This window comes from Equus caballus, chromosome 1, assembly GCF_041296265.1.
Source record: "Equus caballus isolate H_3958 breed thoroughbred chromosome 1, TB-T2T, whole genome shotgun sequence".
Taxonomy (NCBI): domain Eukaryota; kingdom Metazoa; phylum Chordata; class Mammalia; order Perissodactyla; family Equidae; genus Equus; species Equus caballus.
This window is the reverse complement of record NC_091684.1, coordinates 169,537,840-169,544,924: the sequence shown is the minus strand read 5'-3', so window position 1 is coordinate 169,544,924 and position 7,085 is coordinate 169,537,840. Positions and strand designations below refer to the sequence as shown.

The 7,085-nt window shown below is 38.4% G+C and overlaps 1 pseudogene; it reads right to left on the bottom strand.

Moving 5' to 3' along the window:
- Positions 1–2,676: 2,676 nt before the first annotated feature.
- OR11J6BP (olfactory receptor family 11 subfamily J member 6B, pseudogene) lies at positions 2,677–5,655 on the bottom strand (annotated as a pseudogene).
- Between the last annotated feature and the right edge of the window lie 1,430 nt (positions 5,656–7,085).

Here is a 7,085-nt window from a genome sequence, read left to right as displayed (position 1 = left end):
AAGTCTGCATGTATGAGATGAAGTTGGGAGTAGAGATAAAAACCTGAGAATTATCAACATATTAATGGCATTTAAAGCTATTAGATTCTTTTAGATCAGTCTAAATGAGTGCTGTCAATAGAGATATAACATAGCCACAAATATGAAACACATATATAATTTTAAATTTTCTAGTAACTACTTTAATAAAGGTAAAAAGAAATAGATGAAATGAACTTTAATAATATATTTTATTTGACCCAATTTATCCAAAATAGTATCATTTCAGCATATAAACAATGTAAACATTAAGGAGATATTTATATTCTTTTATTATATGAAGACTTCAAAATTGATAAGTAATTTTATGCTTATAGCACTTCTCAATTAGGACTAGTCACATTTCAAGTGATCAATTGCCACATGTGGGTCATGGCTATTGTAGGTTAGTACTGGTATAGATAAAGAAGTCTGAGGAGTAAATATAGAGCTCAGAAAATGTTGAGGCTAAACAAATAATTGAATTGTCTTTATTTTTCAGAATAAAGTTTCTTTGCCTAAAAGTATCCTCTTATTGCACAGGTTTTTTTGATGTGAATCCTGGTGTTGGTGGCAAAAGAACCCACTGAGTTCGCTATGTCACGGGAGTAGTGCTCTCACACATCCATGCACCACCTCCTGGTAAAGAGTCTTCCCTGAAGAATCGTATCTTCAGCTTCACAGTCCTAATTTGTTCCAGACTGACAGAAGTCCCTGCAGAACCTGGATGAAATTCCCCTCTCAGACATTATTGTTTAGGTGAGAACAGTGGGTAAGTGGGATAGACAGTTGTAGAGCAATACTTAAGCGTAATCTAATTTGTATCCTCATTCAAAACCAAGAATTTATATTTTTATATATAAATGCACACAAAAACGTCCAGAAGTATACTTACCAAACTGAAAACATTGCTGAGGAGACAAGTAGGTGGATAGAAGTGTGGAAGTGTGAGGACTTTTGTTAGTTTGTACCATTTTGTCTTTTTTTTTTTTAGAGATTTTTTAAATTTTTTTCCTTTTTATTCCCCAAAGCCCCCCAGTACATAGTTGTATATTCTTTGTTTTGAGCCTTTCTAGTTGTGGCACGTGGGATGCTGCCTCGGTGTGGTTTGATGAGCAGTGCCATGTCCGCGCCCAGGACCCGAACCAACGAAACACTGGGCCGCCTGCAGCGGAGCACGGGAACTTAACCACTTGGCCAGCCCCGTACTATTTTGTCTTTTACAATGAAAATTTGTTCATTTTAAAATATGTTACCTGTGTAAGTAAAAAATATATATATAGAAAATGGAATATAATTCATCCGAGTATAGATACACAGGCCCTGGTTATTGAAAACTCAATGTATACAACACTTAGGCCAAAACCCAAAATAGTTAATTTTAAAAGTTTAATTTTATGTATGAATATCTTTTTCAGACACCATGAAAACCTATATATAAATGAGGATCTTAGTTACATTGTAATTGTGGTCCATTGACTCCCAGACTAAAAATTTTTTGCTCTAAGTGAAAGAGTAAGTGATGAATCTTCTTTATCCAGTCTTCTTCAGTTCTAAGAAAGGAGAGTGGGCAGCATTAAATTTCACTGCAGCTAATGGAGACTTTTCCAGATGATGGATGATTACCTTCCCTTTAGGTGAACTTCTGTCTCTTAGAGCCCCAGATAGTGCAGCAATAACTAATAGGCATCATAATATGTTCTTACAGTACTTATCATGAGAGAGACATACCCTCAACTACCCCTATAGCAGATTATTCTCATTTCTCATCCTGCCTCTACTTCTCTGTTATTAATGGGTAGATCATTTAACTGAGTTCTATCCTCTGTAGCTTCTAGAATGAACATAGCCCAAGAATATTACTGGGGAGTCAAAATGAATGGATCATTTTAGTCAGCATTTTTTGGTTTGTTTTGGCTGCATAGTATGTCAATCCCTTGTTATGGTTGGGAGAATCACATTACTATCAGGCTAGGGGCTCATCTTCGCATAATTGGCGTTTTTATTACCAGGTATTAGTTCTCCCGGCCTCTCTTGCAGCTATGGCATAGGGATATACTCTTGGTTCCACCAAGCAGACATAGCTACACCAGACTTTGATGTAGGGGCTAGTGATATAAGAAGCAGAAGGAGGGTGAAGGTGGGACAGCAATGGTGAAATATTGGCATAAAAAACAGCAATTAAGCACGTAGCACAATTATTGCAGGAAAGACAAATTCCTAACACAGAATTGACAGTGGTTAAAACTGTGGCATCTGGTGGCCCTTGCCAGCAGTGTGACTGTAATGATAGTGATTTTTCATCAGAGCAGTTCTGTAGGGTGGTTTGCACATTGATCTTTAAATCTGAGACTCAACTCTGGTTCTTCAGCTTTCATTGATTCTTTGAGGTTCCTGATATCCCATCAATAAATGTTTTCCCTTATCATGCCTAATCTGCCAGAGTCAACTTCTGTTTAATGCAAGTAAGAACCTTGTTATAATTACATCAGAGCAGAGTTACCTCAGACAGGAGCAGTCCCAGTAATCTGCAGCGGGCAAGGAGAAACTAACCCTTCAAGATTAGAGGTGGCCTTCAATTCTCCTCTAGTTTTACAGTGGTCCAGAAAGCTTCATCACTTAACATTTCTGCTACAGGAAATATCCCCAAAGTCAGAATAACTTGGAAGAGGACTTTAATACATCTAGTTTTATGTGGACAATTGGAATTGAGGTCTGGTCTAGATTGCATGTTGTCAGTCAAATCATTAGCTTGCTCTTCAACATATAGATGGCAACTTCACAAACCGTTCCTTGCCCCAGAAAAGGAATTTTGTGCCATAGTTTAAGATTTGATCATTTCAGAGTACAGGAAGATGATGAGGTCTGACTGCCTCTAAATAGCTTATATTTGGTTGGCAGAGTCTGTTCCCGGTGCAAAACCGAAGGTTTGGGTAAGGAATACTTAATGATTTGGCACCTGTGAATGTGTGCATGCCCTTCAATGTATCCTCTTCAAAGCTGGACTGAGAATTTCCCTTAAGAAGGAACCATATCATTTTCTGTTTTCATTTGCTGCACACTATGGACTCCTTACTGATGCTTGGTAGTAAGGAAAACACAAATGAAAACACGCTATTGTTTTAGTGACAGGCGTTAGGTCTTTGATCTTATAAATAAAGCTATTAAACTTTTGTAGTACAGTGAGTAGATGCTATATCTCATTATGGAAAAACCTGTAATTGAAAAGGAAAAAATGGTTGATACATTTGAAACACATAAAATAGTATTATGATAAAAGCCAAGATAGAAGTTGGAAGCATGAGTCTTAGGTTTGTACATACAAACTTGATTACATTAGCTTTAGGACTTCAAAAAATCTCCAGAACAGAGAAAGCATCCATTGGTGAATGGAAACTATACAGAACATTCCTACAATGGACCTTTAGGATTATGATTATTTGCTATTGAGATAGGATTTGGGTTCTTTGCATGTAATGAGTCACACTTTTATGAGAGTAAGAAATCAAACACTTAGACAAGCCCAGAAAATAGATTTTTTTTAAAATGAAAGTCTGCATCCCTGAGAGAAAAATTTATATCATTTCTCTATATTTTTAGGAACTTCTTTTGGTGGTGCTCTCAGGACTTTCTTTAGTGCATCTTTCATATCTTTGTTCCACAGACTGTAGATCAGAGGATTAAAGAATGGGGCTGCCATGCAGTAAAACAAGGTCACAAATTTCTGTGTCCCAGGATGGCTCCTGGAGCCTGGACTCACATGCATCACCATGACTGAGCCATGGAACAGAGAAACCACCAAGAAATGGGAGGCACATGTAGAAAACGCTTTGTTCCTGCCTGAGACAGCTGGGACCCGAAGTACAGCTCGCAAAACTAAAGTATAGGATCCCAGGATGTAGAGGAAGGTGATGAAGATGATAAGAGAGCTTAGAGTAGCACAAGTTAGAGTAGTTTTGGGAATTGGGGCACAGGACAGTGCCAGCAATGGCACCAGGTCACAGAAAAAATCATCAATGATGTTAGGGCCACATAAGGGTACCTGGGTCATAAGAACTGCAGGCATCGGTATGGATAGAAAGCCGCCTGCCCAGCAGAAAACCACTAATTGGGCACAGAGATGGTGAGTCACGATGGTGGGGTAATGCAGAGGTCGACAGATGGCAAGGAACCGATCAAAGGACATTGCAGACAGAAAGCAGCCCTCAGCAGCACACATGGAGAAGAAGTAGAACTGAAGCAGGCAGCCAGTGTAGGAGATGCTCTTGGTCTGGGAGATGATGTTGGCCAACATTTTGGGCACATCAGAACTGACATAGCAGATCTCTGGGAAGGAGAAATTGTCCAGCAGGATGTACATGGGTGTGTGGAGTTTCTGGCTTGACCACACGGCACAGATAATGGATGTGTTCCCCAGGAGGGTCAGAAGGTAGATGAGGGAGAAGATGACAGAGAGCAGGATCTGGATCTCCCTGCGGCAGGGGAAGCCCAGGAGGATGAGCTCACTCACAGACCCAGAGATATTACTGGCTTCTGAGATACGCATTCTTCTAATCTATGAAAGGAATGAGCAAAAAGGACCATTATTTTAGCCATTTTCTCTCTCTTGAACAGTTCAAAAATTCTTCTTTGACGTATAGTTTCATAATATAATACTCATACATTTATACACTTCATTTCTTCTTGTTGCAAAGAGAATATTTTACAGTATTTAGAAAAATTTTAAGAAAAATCAAAATTTAAATATACTCTGAAATTGAATTAGATGAGTACAAAAAGAGCATCCAACTTACTACGTGGTCAGTAACACAGTATTTTCAGGAGATCTGTCCTGGATAGCTCTGTTGACTAAAGCAGGTTGCTGAAGACACCGACATAAATTCTATTCTAGCAAGTACTTGTTAGCTTCTTATAGCTGATATTTAATTTCCACTTGCTGAGCAACAGCTAATTTGATACAGAGAAAAATGAGCCTTATTGGCTTCACTCCTTTATTAGGAGAACTTGGCTCTCGAATAGAAAAAATAGCAGGAGGCAGATAGAGAAACACCTGTCTCTGAGTTTAGATGCTTCATCTTGTTACTGCATAGTGATGAATTATCTTATGTAAAAAGAACATAAAAAAAGGAACAAAAGCAGATATTTAACTCTAAAACTGTGAGAGGAATACACTAGTGTAGAACGCTAGTGTCAGAAAGGATCTCAGGAATTATCAAATTCAATTTCATATCTTAGAAACTGAGACCAGAGAGGTTAAACTAACCCAAGTTTGTCTTGGCTTTTGGTGGAGGAAACAAGTCAAAAACTTAGGTATTTGGACATTCCTTTCAGACATTTTCTCATAAGCCTCTCTATCATGGACCCCACTTTTCTTTAGGCTCAGATGGCTTCAAAAATATACTGTATACGTATTACAGCTTTCACTCCTTTGAACCTATTCCTATTTATAATAAACAAGGACTTTAACAAGACTATTGACCAAAGCTGGAAATCACTACCTGATAGCCTGCATTCCCCTTTGACCTGGACTGTGTCCTTATTCTTGGCACCACTTCTAGACACTTCCTTTAAAAAACATTTGACTTCTAAAATAAGAAGCATAACAACCACTGTCATGTATTAAACATTCATTATGACAGTCGCCTAACTTTCATTACCTCATTAAATTCTACTCCTCTTCCTCTCCAGTTCTAGAGCCTTTAGAAAAAGAAAACAAAACACCATGTGGTTTCACTCATATGTGGAAGATAAACAAATACATGGATACGGAGAACAGATTAGTGGTTACCAGAAGGGGAGTGGATGGATGAGAGAGTGAAAAGGGTAAAGGGACACATGTGTACGGTGATGGATTAAAACTAGACTGTTGGTTGTGAACATGATGTAGTCTATACAGAAATTGATATATAATAATGTGTACCTGAAATTACACAATTTTGTAAGCCAATATGACCTCAGTAAAATAGTTTTAAAAAAACTACAATGTATCCCAAACTTTGTCTCAGTTCCTTGCAATAAATTTAAAAGAAAAAAAGAAAATCAAACGCTTCCACGTTTCTGAATGTAGCACTGAATGATTGTCCCTCTAAGTATGTTAATTCTAAAATCCTTTTTTCCTGCACAGCTGTCAGCAATGTGTGTAATATATTAGCTGTGTGTCTTTATCGCATCTGATTCACTTTGTTCACACGCAACTTGCTTATATCAAATTTCTGGTTGTGCATATGAAGGATTAGCTTCAGGAAATCTGTGTTGGGAACTGAGGCCACATATCACAGGAAAAGATTGTTTACATGTTTCTCCTAGTCTCCTTGGATAGTTCACCTCAGGTACATCACCTAAGATGGTGAGGCAGGTATCTTCCAGGCTAGCGCTTTCCATCAAATACCAAAGGGAGACCAAATAGGAAAAGAGTTTTGTGTTTCTTCAGAGACCAAACATGGCATACAGACTGGTGAGTTGAAATGAGAAACTATAGACTATAAATCCAAGGTTATGGGCTCAATGGAGGAGGCTTTGGACTAGAAATTCAGCACTTGGAAGGGATGATATGATGCTTTAAACTAGAACTAGACGATGAGGATTTTAGGCTGCTTAATTTTAAAACTGCAGATGAGAAGCAGGCTCCGAGGACTGGAGTTTGCTTGCCCTTTGTTGGGAAACATTTACATTTGTAAGGGAAACCTCCATCTGTAAAGAAGCCTCCCTCTCTGTGCCAGGAAGAAGGGGGATGGCCTTATCTCTAGAAACTCTTAATCAATGCCAAAGGCAAGAACGTAAGCTGTTTACTGTCTGTCAACCTCATATAACTGAATCCCCCCCCCCCACCCCAACATCCTCCTTTGTCTTTGGTTGAGGATAATATTTAAGCTGTGGTTTCTGCCATTTACTCAATCTGGTTTGATTCTTATCTAAAAGTTATAGGACCACCCAATAACCAGACCCTACCGGCACTGATACCATTTTTAACAACTCTTTTTACATATTCTTTCCTTTGTCTTGTAAAGAGATAACTCACATACCTATGGCCTAAATTTAGCCCTACTCTCAACTCATGTTTGCAGCAA